Genomic DNA, 15,635 nt, shown 5'->3' with positions numbered 1-15,635 from the left:
ACTGTTGAGAAGAATATTAAAGGCAACGAATAAAAAGCGAAATAACCTCATCGAGCACTGCTTATGAACAGCCGGCAGTGCCTCAGTTTCGGTATGTGCTTTCTCAGGGTTAAGAGGAGGCGAATGCACTAAACAAAAGAACATCGGGAAACCAAGCACCAACTCATAACGAAAAGATTGCCAAATGTACTGCAAGCAAAATTTCCAGAAGACGGATACTGAAGACGCCGCAGACAAAAGAATTATTCTATGCAGTAACGATTATCTAGGAAGCGTGAATTGCATGTGCTGCTCCACCACACAACTTCTTTTGATACTGTTTTACTTATTCTACATTTTCATTACCTGATCGTCTCTAAAATACTGTGCGGTTATCACCTGGTTTCCAACAGCGATAGTAGTAAGAAAATCGACTACAATGTCTTTCAAAGTAGGTCAGACACAAAAAAAAAAAAAATCGGAGCTGCGTGTAGCTCATGTCATTCTGCTTTCAATCGTGAATCTCCGGCTGGGAGTAGTGGCGTACTTCTGTAATCCAAGCTTCTGGGAGTCCGTTGTGTGGGAGAGATCTGGAAACAACTACAGATTCGACCGTTCCACGAGCTCAGGAACGGCCGCGATGCCTTCATCGAGCTCTGCAGATCGACAGATGATAGTGTGGAAATTTCGACAAGCGGTGGCTAAGGGTTAAGAGAAGCCAAACGCACTAAACACAAGAAAGTCGGGAAACCGAAGCACACAACTCATAACGAAAAGATTGTGGAATGCAGTGCGAAAGCAAAACTTCGAGAAGACCAACTCCGAAGCCATCGGCGAGCTAGGAATTATTCCGCACAAGAAGCGATCATGTAGGAAGAGCGAGCCGAGGCTGTCGCTCGACCACACAATAAATTTTTGCTTAATCCCAATTTGCAGTACCGGTTCGACACTAGAATACTGCGCCTTGGTTCTTCCAAAAGCGATAGTAATAAGCACGTCGACTGCAGTGTCATTTGGGGTAGTGAGTCAGACATGGAGAGGATATGGGGCGGGTGGAATATGCAACGACAGGGGCATTGCAGGGCGGCCGCCGGCTCCTTGCGCTGTGGCGCACCGGTGCCGGCGGCGGCCTGGCTGGGCTGCTGGTGCCTCCATGTAGAGCTGCCGCCGAGCCCAGGCAAAGTGCCGCTAACGAAGCGATTGCCTTTGGTGACATCTTTTGCAATAACGACTGCGCGAATCGACGGTATCTCGTAAGGAAGGAAAGAGCAGCAGCTGCCGCCGAGCCCAGGCGCCGTGCCGAACACGCAGAAGGTCCCCGGCTCGATTGCGGGCGGAAACCCGTTTTCGTCGCACTCAGCAAGACACTTGCTACGATCTCTACTGTGACCATTTAAATCAACTTCAAACGTTCCATCAGCAGGGTGCACATGGCTCAAATGAAACATGAAACGGTTTCAGAACTGGTTGTCGGATTTTAGCGCTGACTTGGAGGCCTGGAAATGCGCGAAACAGCCGCCGCCATGCGATTTGTTACCACACCGTTGTACAAAACGCAAGGGCTCGTCCGGGATTTGAACCCGGGACCTCCTGCACCCGAAGCAGGAATCATACCCCTAGACCAACGAGCCTATTCGTTCCGAAAACGCACTGCATGTGAATGACGCCACCTTTGATGGTCTCACCATGTAGGGCTGCAGCTCAGCCAGCGTTCTCCCTGTCTGTCGCGGTTGGATTGTTTTCATCGACGTCTTTTACTGCAGGAACTTCACGAATCGGAGGGAGCTCGTAGCCGATGCCCTTGCTAACACAGAAGAAAAACTGTTGCTATTACGAGTCTCCGGGTGGTACATGAAAAGAACCGTCGTTTCCGTGGTGTAGCGGTTATCACGTCTGCTTTACACGCAGAAGGTGCCCGGTTCGATGCCGGGCGGGAACACAATCAATTTTAATCTATATTTCGGATTTCATTTCCGAGATGACCTCACGTCCGCGTATGCAGAGACAAGCAATGTTGTATGCTAGACGGATAGGGCGTCATTTTACTGTCAAATACTGTAGCTCTCTTATTGCACCGGTATTTGGTAACTGAGAACGCCCCTAGCTCCATTATGGCTGGCAAAATTTATAATCCGGTTCTTCAGGGCTACTTCAAGTGCGCTTGCTACTGGCTTTCCTGAGCTCACCCTACTCGCCTTGTCACAGCTCTGTCAAAGTGTGATACTAACTAATAATCAGAAACTCTTAGCCACGATCAATCTTACGTGCCACCCCTTGGTTGTTGCCGTCGCTAGTAAGATGAGGGTAGACTGTCGCACAATTAAGCTGAATCTCCACTCACGGTGCACATATCCCGCAAAGACAACCTTGTTTTCCGTTGCATGCAAAATTACCGTCTGCCTTTCTACCGAATTCCACCTACGTACTTTACTGGCGCCGCATTCTTGTTATATCCACGTGCTATAACAGGCATCTACTCTTCATTGAGGAGCTGCAACCGGGGCTGAGTTCCACCTACGCTTCAGCACGATCAAAATGGCAGGGCTCGTCCGGGATTTGAACCCGGGACCTCCTGCACCCAAAGCAGGAATCATACCCCTAGACCAACGAGCCACCTGGCTGGAGCAGTCAAGTTAATCCCAAGTAGTGGGCCTCACAGGGAACACAAACTTTCACGCGAATTCGCAAGATAAACGCTTTCTGCAGGCAGCACTCACCACTGTTGAGAAGAATATTAAAGGCAACGAATAAAAAGCGAAATAACCTCATCGAGCACTGCTTATGAACAGCCGGCAGTGCCTCAGTTTCGGTATGTGCTTTCTCAGGGTTAAGAGGAGGCGAATGCACTAAACAAAAGAACATCGGGAAACCAAGCACCAACTCATAACGAAAAGATTGCAAAATGTACTGCAAGCAAAATTTCCAGAAGACGGATACTGAAGACGCCGCAGACAAAAGAATTATTCTATGCAGTAACGATTATCTAGGAAGCGTGAATTGCATGTGCTGCTCCACCACACAACTTCTTTTGATACTGTTTTACTTATTCTACATTTTCATTACCTGATCGTCTCTAAAATACTGTGCGGTTATCACCTGGTTTCCAACAGCGATAGTAGTAAGAAAATCGACTACAATGTCTTTCAAAGTAGGTCAGACACAAAAAAAAAAAAATCGGAGCTGCGTGTAGCTCATGTCATTCTGCTTTCAATCGTGAATCTCCGGCTGGGAGTAGTGGCGTACTTCTGTAATCCAAGCTTCTGGGAGTCCGTTGTGTGGGAGAGATCTGGAAACAACTACAGATTCGACCGTTCCACGAGCTCAGGAACGGCCGCGATGCCTTCATCGAGCTCTGCAGATCGACAGATGATAGTGTGGAAATTTCGACAAGCGGTGGCTAAGGGTTAAGAGAAGCCAAACGCACTAAACACAAGAAAGTCGGGAAACCGAAGCACACAACTCATAACGAAAAGATTGTGGAATGCAGTGCGAAAGCAAAACTTCGAGAAGACCAACTCCGAAGCCATCGGCGAGCTAGGAATTATTCCGCACAAGAAGCGATCATGTAGGAAGAGCGAGCCGAGGCTGTCGCTCGACCACACAATAAATTTTTGCTTAATCCCAATTTGCAGTACCGGTTCGACACTAGAATACTGCGCCTTGGTTCTTCCAAAAGCGATAGTAATAAGCACGTCGACTGCAGTGTCATTTGGGGTAGTGAGTCAGACATGGAGAGGATATGGGGCGGGTGGAATATGCAACGACAGGGGCATTGCAGGGCGGCCGCCGGCTCCTTGCGCTGTGGCGCACCGGTGCCGGCGGCGGCCTGGCTGGGCTGCTGGTGCCTCCATGTAGAGCTGCCGCCGAGCCCAGGCAAAGTGCCGCTAACGAAGCGATTGCCTTTGGTGACATCTTTTGCAATAACGACTGCGCGAATCGACGGTATCTCGTAAGGAAGGAAAGAGCAGCAGCTGCCGCCGAGCCCAGGCGCCGTGCCGAACACGCAGAAGGTCCCCGGCTCGATTGCGGGCGGAAACCCGTTTTCGTCGCACTCAGCAAGACACTTGCTACGATCTCTACTGTGACCATTTAAATCAACTTCAAACGTTCCATCAGCAGGGTGCACATGGCTCAAATGAAACATGAAACGGTTTCAGAACTGGTTGTCGGATTTTAGCGCTGACTTGGAGGCCTGGAAATGCGCGAAACAGCCGCCGCCATGCGATTTGTTACCACACCGTTGTACAAAACGCAAGGGCTCGTCCGGGATTTGAACCCGGGACCTCCTGCACCCGAAGCAGGAATCATACCCCTAGACCAACGAGCCTATTCGTTTCGAAAACGCACTGCATGTGAATGACGCCACCTTTGATGGTCTCACCATGTAGGGCTGCAGCTCAGCCAGCGTTCTCCCTGTCTGTCGCGGTTGGATTGTTTTCATCGACGTCTTTTACTGCAGGAACTTCACGAATCGGAGGGAGCTCGTAGCCGATGCCCTTGCTAACACAGAAGAAAAACTGTTGCTATTACGAGTCTCCGGGTGGTACATGAAAAGAACCGTCGTTTCCGTGGTGTAGCGGTTATCACGTCTGCTTTACACGCAGAAGGTGCCCGGTTCGATGCCGGGCGGGAACACAATCAATTTTAATCTATATTTCGGATTTCATTTCCGAGATGACCTCACGTCCGCGTATGCAGAGACAAGCAATGTTGTATGCTAGACGGATAGGGCGTCATTTTACTGTCAAATACTGTAGCTCTCTTATTGCACCGGTATTTGGTAACTGAGAACGCCCCTAGCTCCATTATGGCTGGCAAAATTTATAATCCGGTTCTTCAGGGCTACTTCAAGTGCGCTTGCTACTGGCTTTCCTGAGCTCACCCTACTCGCCTTGTCACAGCTCTGTCAAAGTGTGATACTAACTAATAATCAGAAACTCTTAGCCACGATCAATCTTACGTGCCACCCCTTGGTTGTTGCCGTCGCTAGTAAGATGAAGGTAGACTGTCGCACAATTAAGCTGAATCTCCACTCACGGTGCACATATCCCGCAAAGACAACCTTGTTTTCCGTTGCATGCAAAATTACCGTCTGCCTTTCTACCGAATTCCACCTACGTACTTTACTGGCGCCGCATTCTTGTTATATCCACGTGCTATAACAGGCATCTACTCTTCATTGAGGAGCTGCAACCGGGGCTGAGTTCCACCTACGCTTCAGCACGATCAAAATGGCAGGGCTCGTCCGGGATTTGAACCCGGGACCTCCTGCACCCAAAGCAGGAATCATACCCCTAGACCAACGAGCCACCTGGCTGGAGCAGTCAAGTTAATCCCAAGTAGTGGGCCTCACAGGGAACACAAACTTTCACGCGAATTCGCAAGATAAACGCTTTCTGCAGGCAGCACTCACCACTGTTGAGAAGAATATTAAAGGCAACGAATAAAAAGCGAAATAACCTCATCGAGCACTGCTTATGAACAGCCGGCAGTGCCTCAGTTTCGGTATGTGCTTTCTCAGGGTTAAGAGGAGGCGAATGCACTAAACAAAAGAACATCGGGAAACCAAGCACCAACTCATAACGAAAAGATTGCCAAATGTACTGCAAGCAAAATTTCCAGAAGACGGATACTGAAGACGCCGCAGACAAAAGAATTATTCTATGCAGTAACGATTATCTAGGAAGCGTGAATTGCATGTGCTGCTCCACCACACAACTTCTTTTGATACTGTTTTACTTATTCTACATTTTCATTACCTGATCGTCTCTAAAATACTGTGCGGTTATCACCTGGTTTCCAACAGCGATAGTAGTAAGAAAATCGACTACAATGTCTTTCAAAGTAGGTCAGACACAAAAAAAAAAAAAAATCGGAGCTGCGTGTAGCTCATGTCATTCTGCTTTCAATCGTGAATCTCCGGCTGGGAGTAGTGGCGTACTTCTGTAATCCAAGCTTCTGGGAGTCCGTTGTGTGGGAGAGATCTGGAAACAACTACAAATTCGACCGTTCCACGAGCTCAGGAACGGCCGCGATGCCTTCATCGAGCTCTGCAGATCGACAGATGATAGTGTGGAAATTTCGACAAGCGGTGGCTAAGGGTTAAGAGAAGCCAAACGCACTAAACACAAGAAAGTCGGGAAACCGAAGCACACAACTCATAACGAAAAGATTGTGGAATGCAGTGCGAAAGCAAAACTTCGAGAAGACCAACTCCGAAGCCATCGGCGAGCTAGGAATTATTCCGCACAAGAAGCGATCATGTAGGAAGAGCGAGCCGAGGCTGTCGCTCGACCACACAATAAATTTTTGCTTAATCCCAATTTGCAGTACCGGTTCGACACTAGAATACTGCGCCTTGGTTCTTCCAAAAGCGATAGTAATAAGCACGTCGACTGCAGTGTCATTTGGGGTAGTGAGTCAGACATGGAGAGGATATGGGGCGGGTGGAATATGCAACGACAGGGGCATTGCAGGGCGGCCGCCGGCTCCTTGCGCTGTGGCGCACCGGTGGCGGCGGCGGCCTGGCTGGGCTGCTGGTGCCTCCATGTAGAGCTGCCGCCGAGCCCAGGCAAAGTGCCGCTAACGAAGCGATTGCCTTTGGTGACATCTTTTGCAATAACGACTGCGCGAATCGACGGTATCTCGTAAGGAAGGAAAGAGCAGCAGCTGCCGCCGAGCCCAGGCGCCGTGCCGAACACGCAGAAGGTCCCCGGCTCGATTGCGGGCGGAAACCCGTTTTCGTCGCACTCAGCAAGACACTTGCTACGATCTCTACTGTGACCATTTAAATCAACTTCAAACGTTCCATCAGCAGGGTGCACATGGCTCAAATGAAACATGAAACGGTTTCAGAACTGGTTGTCGGATTTTAGCGCTGACTTGGAGGCCTGGAAATGCGCGAAACAGCCGCCGCCATGCGATTTGTTACCACACCGTTGTACAAAACGCAAGGGCTCGTCCGGGATTTGAACCCGGGACCTCCTGCACCCGAAGCAGGAATCATACCCCTAGACCAACGAGCCTATTCGTTCCGAAAACGCACTGCATGTGAATGACGCCACCTTTGATGGTCTCACCATGTAGGGCTGCAGCTCAGCCAGCGTTCTCCCTGTCTGTCGCGGTTGGATTGTTTTCATCGACGTCTTTTACTGCAGGAACTTCACGAATCGGAGGGAGCTCGTAGCCGATGCCCTTGCTAACACAGAAGAAAAACTGTTGCTATTACGAGTCTCCGGGTGGTACATGAAAAGAACCGTCGTTTCCGTGGTGTAGCGGTTATCACGTCTGCTTTACACGCAGAAGGTGCCCGGTTCGATGCCGGGCGGGAACACAATCAATTTTAATCTATATTTCGGATTTCATTTCCGAGATGACCTCACGTCCGCGTATGCAGAGACAAGCAATGTTGTATGCTAGACGGATAGGGCGTCATTTTACTGTCAAATACTGTAGCTCTCTTATTGCACCGGTATTTGGTAACTGAGAACGCCCCTAGCTCCATTATGGCTGGCAAAATTTATAATCCGGTTCTTCAGGGCTACTTCAAGTGCGCTTGCTACTGGCTTTCCTGAGCTCACCCTACTCGCCTTGTCACAGCTCTGTCAAAGTGTGATACTAACTAATAATCAGAAACTCTTAGCCACGATCAATCTTACGTGCCACCCCTTGGTTGTTGCCGTCGCTAGTAAGATGAGGGTAGACTGTCGCACAATTAAGCTGAATCTCCACTCACGGTGCACATATCCCGCAAAGACAACCTTGTTTTCCGTTGCATGCAAAATTACCGTCTGCCTTTCTACCGAATTCCACCTACGTACTTTACTGGCGCCGCATTCTTGTTATATCCACGTGCTATAACAGGCATCTACTCTTCATTGAGGAGCTGCAACCGGGGCTGAGTTCCACCTACGCTTCAGCACGATCAAAATGGCAGGGCTCGTCCGGGATTTGAACCCGGGACCTCCTGCACCCAAAGCAGGAATCATACCCCTAGACCAACGAGCCACCTGGCTGAAGCAGTCAAGTTAATCCCAAGTAGTGGGCCTCACAGGGAACACAAACTTTCACGCGAATTCGCAAGATAAACGCTTTCTGCAGGCAGCACTCACCACTGTTGAGAAGAATATTAAAGGCAACGAATAAAAAGCGAAATAACCTCATCGAGCACTGCTTATGAACAGCCGGCAGTGCCTCAGTTTCGGTATGTGCTTTCTCAGGGTTAAGAGGAGGCGAATGCACTAAACAAAAGAACATCGGGAAACCAAGCACCAACTCATAACGAAAAGATTGCAAACTGTACTGCAAGCAAAATTTCCAGAAGACGGATACTGAAGACGCCGCAGACAAAAGAATTATTCTATGCAGTAACGATTATCTAGGAAGCGTGAATTGCATGTGCTGCTCCACCACACAACTTCTTTTGATACTGTTTTACTTATTCTACATTTTCATTACCTGATCGTCTCTAAAATACTGTGCGGTTATCACCTGGTTTCCAACAGCGATAGTAGTAAGAAAATCGACTACAATGTCTTTCAAAGTAGGTCAGACACAAAAAAAAAAAAATCGGAGCTGCGTGTAGCTCATGTCATTCTGCTTTCAATCGTGAATCTCCGGCTGGGAGTAGTGGCGTACTTCTGTAATCCAAGCTTCTGGGAGGCCGTTGTGTGGGAGAGATCTGGAAACAACTACAGATTCGACCGTTCCACGAGCTCAGGAACGGCCGCGATGCCTTCATCGAGCTCTGCAGATCGACAGATGATAGTGTGGAAATTTCGACAAGCGGTGGCTAAGGGTTAAGAGAAGCCAAACGCACTAAACACAAGAAAGTCGGGAAACCGAAGCACACAACTCATAACGAAAAGATTGTGGAATGCAGTGCGAAAGCAAAACTTCGAGAAGACCAACTCCGAAGCCATCGGCGAGCTAGGAATTATTCCGCACAAGAAGCGATCATGTAGGAAGAGCGAGCCGAGGCTGTCGCTCGACCACACAATAAATTTTTGCTTAATCCCAATTTGCAGTACCGGTTCGACACTAGAATACTGCGCCTTGGTTCTTCCAAAAGCGATAGTAATAAGCACGTCGACTGCAGTGTCATTTGGGGTAGTGAGTCAGACATGGAGAGGATATGGGGCGGGTGGAATATGCAACGACAGGGGCATTGCAGGGCGGCCGCCGGCTCCTTGCGCTGTGGCGCACCGGTGCCGGCGGCGGCCTGGCTGGGCTGCTGGTGCCTCCATGTAGAGCTGCCGCCGAGCCCAGGCAAAGTGCCGCTAACGAAGCGATTGCCTTTGGTGACATCTTTTGCAATAACGACTGCGCGAATCGACGGTATCTCGTAAGGAAGGAAAGAGCAGCAGCTGCCGCCGAGCCCAGGCGCCGTGCCGAACACGCAGAAGGTCCCCGGCTCGATTGCGGGCGGAAACCCGTTTTCGTCGCACTCAGCAAGACACTTGCTACGATCTCTACTGTGACCATTTAAATCAACTTCAAACGTTCCATCAGCAGGGTGCACATGGCTCAAATGAAACATGAAACGGTTTCAGAACTGGTTGTCGGATTTTAGCGCTGACTTGGAGGCCTGGAAATGCGCGAAACAGCCGCCGCCATGCGATTTGTTACCACACCGTTGTACAAAACGCAAGGGCTCGTCCTGGATTTGAACCCGGGACCTCCTGCACCCGAAGCAGGAATCATACCCCTAGACCAACGAGCCTATTCGTTCCGAAAACGCACTGCATGTGAATGACGCCACCTTTGATGGTCTCACCATGTAGGGCTGCAGCTCAGCCAGCGTTCTCCCTGTCTGTCGCGGTTGGATTGTTTTCATCGACGTCTTTTACTGCAGGAACTTCACGAATCGGAGGGAGCTCGTAGCCGATGCCCTTGCTAACACAGAAGAAAAACTGTTGCTATTACGAGTCTCCGGGTGGTACATGAAAAGAACCGTCGTTTCCGTGGTGTAGCGGTTATCACGTCTGCTTTACACGCAGAAGGTGCCCGGTTCGATGCCGGGCGGGAACACAATCAATTTTAATCTATATTTCGGATTTCATTTCCGAGATGACCTCACGTCCGCGTATGCAGAGACAAGCAATGTTGTATGCTAGACGGATAGGGCGTCATTTTACTGTCAAATACTGTAGCTCTCTTATTGCACCGGTATTTGGTAACTGAGAACGCCCCTAGCTCCATTATGGCTGGCAAAATTTATAATCCGGTTCTTCAGGGCTACTTCAAGTGCGCTTGCTACTGGCTTTCCTGAGCTCACCCTACTCGCCTTGTCACAGCTCTGTCAAAGTGTGATACTAACTAATAATCAGAAACTCTTAGCCACGATCAATCTTACGTGCCACCCCTTGGTTGTTGCCGTCGCTAGTAAGATGAGGGTAGACTGTCGCACAATTAAGCTGAATCTCCACTCACGGTGCACATATCCCGCAAAGACAACCTTGTTTTCCGTTGCATGCAAAATTACCGTCTGCCTTTCTACCGAATTCCACCTACGTACTTTACTGGCGCCGCATTCTTGTTATATCCACGTGCTATAACAGGCATCTACTCTTCATTGAGGAGCTGCAACCGGGGCTGAGTTCCACCTACGCTTCAGCACGATCAAAATGGCAGGGCTCGTCCGGGATTTGAACCCGGGACCTCCTGCACCCAAAGCAGGAATCATACCCCTAGACCAACGAGCCACCTGGCTGGAGCAGTCAAGTTAATCCCAAGTAGTGGGCCTCACAGGGAACACAAACTTTCACGCGAATTCGCAAGATAAACGCTTTCTGCAGGCAGCACTCACCACTGTTGAGAAGAATATTAAAGGCAACGAATAAAAAGCGAAATAACCTCATCGAGCACTGCTTATGAACAGCCGGCAGTGCCTCAGTTTCGGTATGTGCTTTCTCAGGGTTAAGAGGAGGCGAATGCACTAAACAAAAGAACATCGGGAAACCAAGCACCAACTCATAACGAAAAGATTGCAAAATGTACTGCAAGCAAAATTTCCAGAAGACGGATACTGAAGACGCCGCAGACAAAAGAATTATTCTATGCAGTAACGATTATCTAGGAAGCGTGAATTGCATGTGCTGCTCCACCACACAACTTCTTTTGATACTGTTTTACTTATTCTAAATTTTCATTACCTGATCGTCTCTAAAATACTGTGCGGTTATCACCTGGTTTCCAACAGCGATAGTAGTAAGAAAATCGACTACAATGTCTTTCAAAGTAGGTCAGACACAAAAAAAAAAAATCGGAGCTGCGTGTAGCTCATGTCATTCTGCTTCCAATCGTGAATCTCCGGCTGGGAGTAGTGGCGTACTTCTGTAATCCAAGCTTCTGGGAGGCCGTTGTGTGGGAGAGATCTGGAAACAACTACAGATTCGACCGTTCCACGAGCTCAGGAACGGCCGCGATGCCTTCATCGAGCTCTGCAGATCGACAGATGATAGTGTGGAAATTTCGACAAGCGGTGGCTAAGGGTTAAGAGAAGCCAAACGCACTAAACACAAGAAAGTCGGGAAACCGAAGCACACAACTCATAACGAAAAGATTGTGGAATGCAGTGCGAAAGCAAAACTTCGAGAAGACCAACTCCGAAGCCATCGGCGAGCTAGGAATTATTCCGCACAAGAAGCGATCATGTAGGAAGAGCGAGCCGAGGCTGTCGCTCGACCACACAATAAATTTTTGCTTAATCCCAATTTGCAGTACCGGTTCGACACTAGAATACTGCGCCTTGGTTCTTCCAAAAGCGATAGTAATAAGCACGTCGACTGCGGTGTCATTTGGGGTAGTGAGTCAGACATGGAGAGGATATGGGGCGGGTGGAATATGCAACGACAGGGGCATTGCAGGGCGGCCGCCGGCTCCTTGCGCTGTGGCGCACCGGTGGCGGCGGCGGCCTGGCTGCGCTGCTGGTGCCTCCATGTAGAGCTGCCGCCGAGCCCAGGCAAAGTGCCGCTAACGAAGCGATTGCCTTTGGTGACATCTTTTGCAATAACGACTGCGCGAATCGACGGTATCTCGTAAGGAAGGAAAGAGCAGCAGCTGCCGCCGAGCCCAGGCGCCGTGCCGAACACGCAGAAGGTCCCCGGCTCGATTGCGGGCGGAAACCCGTTTTCGTCGCACTCAGCAAGACACTTGCTACGATCTCTACTGTGACCATTTAAATCAACTTCAAACGTTCCATCAGCAGGGTGATCATGGCTCAAATGAAACATGAAACGGTTTCAGAACTGGTTGTCGGATTTTAGCGCTGACTTGGAGGCCTGGAAATGCGCGAAACAGCCGCCGCCATGCGATTTGTTACCACACCGTTGTACAAAACGCAAGGGCTCGTCCGGGATTTGAACCCGGGACCTCCTGCACCCGAAGCAGGAATCATACCGCTAGACCAACGAGCCTATTCGTTCCGAAAACGCACTGCATGTGAATGACGCCACCTTTGATGGTCTCACCATGTAGGGCTGCAGCTCAGCCAGCGTTCTCCCTGTCTGTCGCGGTTGGATTGTTTTCATCGACGTCTTTTACTGCAGGAACTTCACGAATCGGAGGGAGCTCGTAGCCGATGCCCTTGCTAACACAGAAGAAAAACTGTTGCTATTACGAGTCTCCGGGTGGTACATGAAAAGAACCGTCGTTTCCGTGGTGTAGCGGTTATCACATCTGCTTTACACGCAGAAGGTGCCCGGTTCGATGCCGGGCGGGAACACAACAATTTTAATCTATATTTCGGATTTCATTTCCGAGATGACCTCACGTCCGCGTATGCAGAGACAAGCAATGTTGTATGCTAGACGGATAGGGCGTCATTTTACTGTCAAATACTGTAGCTCTCTTATTGCACCGGTATTTGGTAACTGAGAACGCCCCTAGCTCCATTATGGCTGGCAAAATTTATAATCCGGTTCTTCAGGGCTACTTCAAGTGCGCTTGCTACTGGCTTTCCTGAGCTCACCCTACTCGCCTTGTCACAGCTCTGTCAAAGTGTGATACTAACTAATAATCAGAAACTCTTAGCCACGCTCAATCTTACATGCCACCCCTTGGTTGTTGCCGTCGCTAGTAAGATGAGGGTAGACTGTCGCACAATTAAGCTGAATCTCCACTCACGGTGCACATATCCCGCAACGACAACCTTGTTTTCCGTTGCATGCAAAATTACCGTCTGCCTTTCTACCGAATTCCACCTACGTACTTTACTGGCGCCGCATTCTTGTTATATCCACGTGCTATAACAGGCATCTACTCTTCATTGAGGAGCTGCAACCGGGGCTGAGTTCCACCTACGCTTCAGCACGGTCAAAATGGCAGGGCTCGTCCGGGATTTGAACCCGGGACCTCCTGCACCCAAGGCAGGAATCATACCCCTAGACCAACGAGCCACCTGGCTGGAGCAGTCAAGTTAATCCCAAGTAGTGGGCCTCACAGGGAACACAAACTTGCACGCGAATTCGCAAGATAAACGCTTTCTGCAGGCAGCACTCACCACTGTTGAGAAGAATATTAAAGGCAACGAATAAAAAGCGAAATAACTTCATCGAGCACTGCTTATGAACAGCCGGCAGTGCCTCAGTTTCGGTATAAGGTTTCTCAGGGTTAAGAGGAGGCGAATGCACTAAACAAAAGAAAATCGGGAAACCAAGCACCAACTCATAACGAAAAGATTGCAAAATATACTGCAAGCAAAATTTCCAGAAGACGGATACTGAAGACGCCGCAGACAAAAGAATTATTCTATGCAGTAACGATTATCTAGGAAGCGTGAATTGCATGTGCTGCTCCACCACACAACTTCTTTTGATACTGTTTTACTTATTCTAAATTTTCATTACCTGATCGTCTCTAAAATACTGTGCGGTTATCACCTGGTTTCCAACAGCGATAGTAGTAAGTAAATCGACTACAAAGTCTTTCAAAGTAGGTCAGACACAAAAAAAAAAAAAAAATCGGAGCTGCGTGTAGCTCATGTCATTCTGCTTTCAATCCTGAATCTCCGGCTGGGAGTAGTGGCGTACTTCTGTAATCCAAGCTTCTGGGAGGCCGTTGTGTGGGAGAGATCTGGAAACAACTACAGATTCGACCGTTCCACGAGCTCAGGAACGGCCGCGATGCCTTCATCGAGCTCTGCAGATCGACAGATGATAGTGTGGAAATTTCGGCAAGCGGTGGCTAAGGGTTAAGAGAAGCCAAACGCACTAAACACAAGAAAGTCGGGAAACCGAAGCACACAACTCATAACGAAAAGATTGTGGAATGCAGTGCGAAAGCAAAACTTCGAGAAGACCAACTCCGAAGCCATCGGCGAGCTAGGAATTATTCCGCACAAGAAGCGATCATGTAGGAAGAGCGAGCCGAGGCTGTCGCTCGACCACACAATAAATTTTTGCTTAATCCCAATTTGCAGTACCGGTTCGACACTAGAATACTGCGCCTTGGTTCTTCCAAAAGCGATAGTAATAAGCACGTCGACTGCGGTGTCATTTGGGGTAGTGAGTCAGACATGGAGAGGATATGGGGCGGGTGGAATATGCAACGACAGGGGCATTGCAGGGCGGCCGCCGGCTCCTTGCGCTGTGGCGCACCGGTGGCGGCGGCGGCCTGGCTGCGCTGCTGGTGCCTCCATGTAGAGCTGCCGCCGAGCCCAGGCAAAGTGCCGCTAACGAAGCGATTGCCTTTGGTGACATCTTTTGCAATAACGACTGCGCGAATCGACGGTATCTCGTAAGGAAGGAAAGAGCAGCAGCTGCCGCCGAGCCCAGGCGCCGTGCCGAACACGCAGAAGGTCCCCGGCTCGATTGCGGGCGGAAACCCGTTTTCGTCGCACTCAGCAAGACACTTGCTACGATCTCTACTGTGACCATTTAAATCAACTTCAAACGTTCCATCAGCAGGGTGATCATGGCTCAAATGAAACATGAAACGGTTTCAGAACTGGTTGTCGGATTTTAGCGCTGACTTGGAGGCCTGGAAATGCGCGAAACAGCCGCCGCCATGCGATTTGTTACCACACCGTTGTACAAAACGCAAGGGCTCGTCCGGGATTTGAACCCGGGACCTCCTGCACCCGAAGCAGGAATCATACCGCTAGACCAACGAGCCTATTCGTTCCGAAAACGCACTGCATGTGAATGACGCCACCTTTGATGGTCTCACCATGTAGGGCTGCAGCTCAGCCAGCGTTCTCCCTGTCTGTCGCGGTTGGATTGTTTTCATCGACGTCTTTTACTGCAGGAACTTCACGAATCGGAGGGAGCTCGTAGCCGATGCCCTTGCTAACACAGAAGAAAAACTGTTGCTATTACGAGTCTCCGGGTGGTACATGAAAAGAACCGTCGTTTCCGTGGTGTAGCGGTTATCACATCTGCTTTACACGCAGAAGGTGCCCGGTTCGATGCCGGGCGGGAACACAACAATTTTAATCTATATTTCGGATTTCATTTCCGAGATGACCTCACGTCCGCGTATGCAGAGACAAGCAATGTTGTATGCTAGACGGATAGGGCGTCATTTTACTGTCAAATACTGTAGCTCTCTTATTGCACCGGTATTTGGTAACTGAGAACGCCCCTAGCTCCATTATGGCTGGCAAAATTTATAATCCGGTTCTTCAGGGCTACTTCAAGTGCGCTTGCTACTGGCTT

General features: G+C 49.6%; 17 non-coding genes across 17 annotated transcripts; 6 read left to right on the top strand and 11 right to left on the bottom strand.

Annotated features, from left to right (window-relative positions):
- Positions 1-1,538: 1,538 nt before the first annotated feature.
- Positions 1,539-1,610, bottom strand: Trnap-cgg (transfer RNA proline (anticodon CGG)). The gene has a single exon. It is a non-coding gene; the product is annotated as a tRNA-Pro (tRNA).
- A 235-nt stretch (positions 1,611-1,845) lies between these two features.
- Positions 1,846-1,918, top strand: Trnav-uac (transfer RNA valine (anticodon UAC)). Its single transcript has one exon. It is a non-coding gene; the product is annotated as a tRNA-Val (tRNA).
- Positions 1,919-2,520: 602 nt separating this feature from the next.
- On the bottom strand, positions 2,521-2,592 carry Trnap-ugg (transfer RNA proline (anticodon UGG)). The gene has a single exon. It is a non-coding gene; the product is annotated as a tRNA-Pro (tRNA).
- Positions 2,593-4,234: 1,642 nt separating this feature from the next.
- Positions 4,235-4,306, bottom strand: Trnap-cgg (transfer RNA proline (anticodon CGG)). The gene has a single exon. It is a non-coding gene; the product is annotated as a tRNA-Pro (tRNA).
- A 235-nt stretch (positions 4,307-4,541) lies between these two features.
- Positions 4,542-4,614, top strand: Trnav-uac (transfer RNA valine (anticodon UAC)). Its single transcript has one exon. It is a non-coding gene; the product is annotated as a tRNA-Val (tRNA).
- A 602-nt stretch (positions 4,615-5,216) lies between these two features.
- Positions 5,217-5,288, bottom strand: Trnap-ugg (transfer RNA proline (anticodon UGG)). Its single transcript has one exon. It is a non-coding gene; the product is annotated as a tRNA-Pro (tRNA).
- A 1,644-nt stretch (positions 5,289-6,932) lies between these two features.
- On the bottom strand, positions 6,933-7,004 carry Trnap-cgg (transfer RNA proline (anticodon CGG)). Its single transcript has one exon. It is a non-coding gene; the product is annotated as a tRNA-Pro (tRNA).
- Positions 7,005-7,239: 235 nt separating this feature from the next.
- Trnav-uac (transfer RNA valine (anticodon UAC)) lies at positions 7,240-7,312 on the top strand. Its single transcript has one exon. It is a non-coding gene; the product is annotated as a tRNA-Val (tRNA).
- A 602-nt stretch (positions 7,313-7,914) lies between these two features.
- On the bottom strand, positions 7,915-7,986 carry Trnap-ugg (transfer RNA proline (anticodon UGG)). Its single transcript has one exon. It is a non-coding gene; the product is annotated as a tRNA-Pro (tRNA).
- A 1,642-nt stretch (positions 7,987-9,628) lies between these two features.
- On the bottom strand, positions 9,629-9,700 carry Trnap-cgg (transfer RNA proline (anticodon CGG)). The gene has a single exon. It is a non-coding gene; the product is annotated as a tRNA-Pro (tRNA).
- Positions 9,701-9,935: 235 nt separating this feature from the next.
- Positions 9,936-10,008, top strand: Trnav-uac (transfer RNA valine (anticodon UAC)). The gene has a single exon. It is a non-coding gene; the product is annotated as a tRNA-Val (tRNA).
- Positions 10,009-10,610: 602 nt separating this feature from the next.
- Trnap-ugg (transfer RNA proline (anticodon UGG)) lies at positions 10,611-10,682 on the bottom strand. Its single transcript has one exon. It is a non-coding gene; the product is annotated as a tRNA-Pro (tRNA).
- Positions 10,683-12,323: 1,641 nt separating this feature from the next.
- Positions 12,324-12,395, bottom strand: Trnap-cgg (transfer RNA proline (anticodon CGG)). The gene has a single exon. It is a non-coding gene; the product is annotated as a tRNA-Pro (tRNA).
- A 235-nt stretch (positions 12,396-12,630) lies between these two features.
- Trnav-uac (transfer RNA valine (anticodon UAC)) lies at positions 12,631-12,703 on the top strand. The gene has a single exon. It is a non-coding gene; the product is annotated as a tRNA-Val (tRNA).
- A 601-nt stretch (positions 12,704-13,304) lies between these two features.
- Positions 13,305-13,376, bottom strand: Trnap-ugg (transfer RNA proline (anticodon UGG)). Its single transcript has one exon. It is a non-coding gene; the product is annotated as a tRNA-Pro (tRNA).
- A 1,645-nt stretch (positions 13,377-15,021) lies between these two features.
- Trnap-cgg (transfer RNA proline (anticodon CGG)) lies at positions 15,022-15,093 on the bottom strand. Its single transcript has one exon. It is a non-coding gene; the product is annotated as a tRNA-Pro (tRNA).
- A 235-nt stretch (positions 15,094-15,328) lies between these two features.
- Trnav-uac (transfer RNA valine (anticodon UAC)) lies at positions 15,329-15,401 on the top strand. The gene has a single exon. It is a non-coding gene; the product is annotated as a tRNA-Val (tRNA).
- The last annotated feature ends 234 nt before the right edge of the window (positions 15,402-15,635 follow it).

This window comes from Schistocerca serialis, chromosome 2 (genome assembly GCF_023864345.2).
Source record: "Schistocerca serialis cubense isolate TAMUIC-IGC-003099 chromosome 2, iqSchSeri2.2, whole genome shotgun sequence".
In the NCBI taxonomy this organism is placed as follows: domain Eukaryota; kingdom Metazoa; phylum Arthropoda; class Insecta; order Orthoptera; family Acrididae; genus Schistocerca; species Schistocerca serialis.
This window is presented reverse-complemented; position numbering and strand designations above follow the sequence as displayed.